The sequence below is a fragment of the Squalius cephalus genome, assembly GCF_949319135.1.
Source record: "Squalius cephalus genome assembly, chromosome: 10".
NCBI classification, from domain to species: domain Eukaryota; kingdom Metazoa; phylum Chordata; class Actinopteri; order Cypriniformes; family Leuciscidae; genus Squalius; species Squalius cephalus.
In genome coordinates, this window is record NC_137131.1 from 22,870,358 (window position 1) to 22,873,764 (window position 3,407).

Sequence of the window (3,407 nt, forward strand, 5' to 3'; positions counted from 1 at the left end):
ATTCAGACTGATATCTTCGGATGTTATATCCTCCTGACAAAAGTCCATTTGACATACTGAATTTTTTTCTGGCCAAGGAGTATTCGAAACTTGGGCTTTCTATACATACTCGTTGACTCTTTCTGATGTTGGGTCAACCAGACAGAAGTCCATTTTTGACCCAAGGAATATATTTCTGGCCAAAGAGTCCTCGATATTGGGCTTTCTATACATACTCATAGACTCCTTCTGATGCTTCATAAGCCATATAGATGTCCATATCTGACCTTTTGAACTTATTTGTGGTCAAAGTGTCCTCAACAGAAATATCTTCAGGAGGTCAAAAGGGGACCTCTGTATAGCTGATTTATCATCAAAAGGAGTCTATGACTTTATATAGTTTGAAAAATTTGAGGACACTTTGACCACAAATAAGTTCAAAAGGTAAGATATGGACATCTATATGGCTTATGAAGCATCAGAAGGAGTCTACGAGTATGTATAGAAAGCCCAAGATCGAGGACTCTTTGGCCAGAAATACATTCTGGGTCAAAAATGGACTTCTGTATGGTTGACGTAACATCAGAAAGAGTCAACGAGTCAAGTCATGGAAAGGTCAAGTTTCGAGTACTCCTTGGCCTGAAAAAAATCAGGAGAGGGGGTTCAGCGAAAAATCGGCAGCTGGCAGCAGGAAGTAGCTGCCACTGGCAGCAGGAAGTAGCTGCCGTTGACAGCCGGAAGCCCTGCCATATTAGGAGGGACCTGCCATTTCGTGGCAGCCAATCAGTATCGTCCAACGTAGTAGCAACCAATCACATTTACCTGGAAGTCAAGCGACAGCAGCCAATGGTGGCGCCGGTGAATCTTCAGTAATGGCGGTGGTATTTGGCTCGGTAAGTTCGTATATTATCAGATTAATAAATAATTGTTGCTCTGTACGTTGGAGTTTAACTTTTATGTTAGAGACAGTGTATCTGTGACTACTTTAGTTGAATTGGTTAATTTAATCATTTGTAGAAACGCAGCTTGTGCACCGTGTGCTCCTGGTTTGTGAGGGGCTATCATTAATTTCAAATACTAACTTACGTTACCAATATCATTAAATATTAGCGTTTGTTAACATGTTAACTTAATCTATTGATTAGAATAAAGCTCATGCTGATTTATTGGAATTGACAAGCTCAGCCTTTATGATACACGTGCAACGCTAACAAAACATATCCCAAATGATCTAACTTATGTTTTAATACAAAACACCATTTTAATCAACATTACTTCACCATATTCTAAACTTCTGTTTTTTAGTTTCACCAAGTTCACCACAGCCTGTCACAGATTGCTGGGGATGGACAAACATATGTGCCATGAAGGAAACCCCAGATTTCCAGTTGCAAAACCAACCAAACGCACTGGTATGTTTTCACACATTTCACGTATTATATCCTGTCTTGATCAAAGCAGGCAAAAGGCATTCTGTTTTTTATCTTTTTATTTTTTTTATACAAATTCTAGATTGTATCGAAAATTTGACATTTCAGTGTCTGTTTATTTTCTTAGTTTGATCATGTTTTGGATGGGACCCAATCACCAGATGAGACCAGTGTATATATATATATATATATATATATAAATATAAAATATAATAATTATTTTATATATATCTATTCAAAATATACTGGAACTGTTCACTTTTTCCATATAACTTTCACCCCCAGTTTCACAGACAAGGCTCAAACTAGTCCCAGACTAAAATGCATGTTTAACTGAAAGCAAATTACACTTGTGTATCTTAAAATATCAGTGCCATTGTTTCTTTTAAGATTCACAACAGTAATGTTTTTTCTAAGGCATATTTATAAAAGTCCTAATTGCACTAAGGCCTAATCCTGGCATAATCTAAACCCTATCTGTGAAACCGGGCTTCAAAGTTTTACATATTAGTCCAGTGGTTCAGTTCAACACTTTGTTCTCTGGCTTTAGATAGGCATAGACAGTGGCATTTAAAAAATAAATTACACCTGCTCCCTAGTTCAGGTATGCTACTGTCTACTGCTGCAACATGGCTAAGTGGTTCAACACGGAGTTCATCTCTCTCTTTCTCTCGTGTGTGTAAAATAACTAACTTTTTCCCCCTTCTTTTTAAGCTCAGTTGCAATAAAGATGGATCCGGAAGCTTGTTAAAAATAAGGTATTGATTTCATGTTACAACAATTTTGATTTCTTTGCTATCTTTAGTGTATAAATAAAATGTTAGTTTTTCCATTTAGATTTTTTTTCCCAGGATGTTCCAGCTCAGTTGGGATCTGTGGACTGCAGTGAATTCATGCTAATGGTAAGTTATTACGGTGATTTTGTTTCCCCATAACATATCTATCTTATCTACTTATACCTAACTTATCTATCTTTTTCTAACATCTGTCTTTCTTACTAATCTTAAGGTTACAGGGGTTAAACACTATGTGATCTGATTCACAGAATTGTACTTTTATGTGTATTTCTTTAAAGTGAACATTATCTGTACTACTTTTGGAGGAACTGCGATTCCATTGTGTGTGTGTGTGTGTGTGTGTTGAATGTTCTGTGCAGGTCTTGTGATATGCAGCAGCTGACCCCAAGACGCCTTTCTACGACCTCCGAGGTCATCACCGGACCATCTTGGACTCGGATGACAATGTCGACTTACCCTCCTATCTATCCATAAGTGTAGAATTGTTTTAACTTTGTTCTTTTGCCAATGAGAAGTAGCCAACCTGTATTTACTGATGTCAATCATGCCCTTGGAAATGGTATAACTGGTGTGAGATTTTGTGTACAGTAGAGTCTCTGGCTTGCGACCCCGTGAGACTTTAACGCCTGGCTCTACCGATGAAACTATTCTTCATTAAATTTTTACTTATTTGATTGAACCTCACGACTCCTGGTCTTCTTTCATCATATCTGGTCCTGGGTCTTTAAGCTGTTATTCCCTAACACTAGAAACATTGTAAATCATGTTAAACCATGCTAGAACATTGTAAAACGTTTTCAAACTTTCTTTTTCAAGCCAACTTAGTTTTTTATGAACTTTAACATCTAGTTCAGAATTGTTGTTCATTCCGATTTCAGAACAACAAATATCAAGCCTGTTTTCAAAGATACAGCTGTTTTATAAAACAAAGACAAGAATGTATTGAAATACTACAAATGTAAAACTGAACTTAAATGATAGCAAAATATGATTTTTAAATAAAGGTCATTGAGAAAATGTTTTTTTTTTCTTCTTTTAGACATGACATTCATTATTTGTTTAATGAATGTTTATGTACGTTTAATAAATATACAATATTATTATATAGGCATTAATTTATGTATATATTTCATTTTTTGACAAACATGTACACAAATTATATTTATACACGTACAAATTCATAATTTCAAGTGTAGTTTAA

General features: G+C 35.7%; 1 long non-coding RNA gene across 1 annotated transcript; it reads left to right on the plus strand.

The window, feature by feature from the left end:
* Window positions 1-820: 820 nt before the first annotated feature.
* LOC307165943 lies at window positions 821-2,883 on the plus strand. The gene is made up of 5 exons (XR_013822563.1): window positions 821-872; window positions 1,285-1,391; window positions 2,124-2,167; window positions 2,261-2,311; window positions 2,566-2,883. It is a non-coding gene; the product is annotated as an uncharacterized lncRNA (long non-coding RNA).
* Window positions 2,884-3,407: the final 524 nt, after the last annotated feature.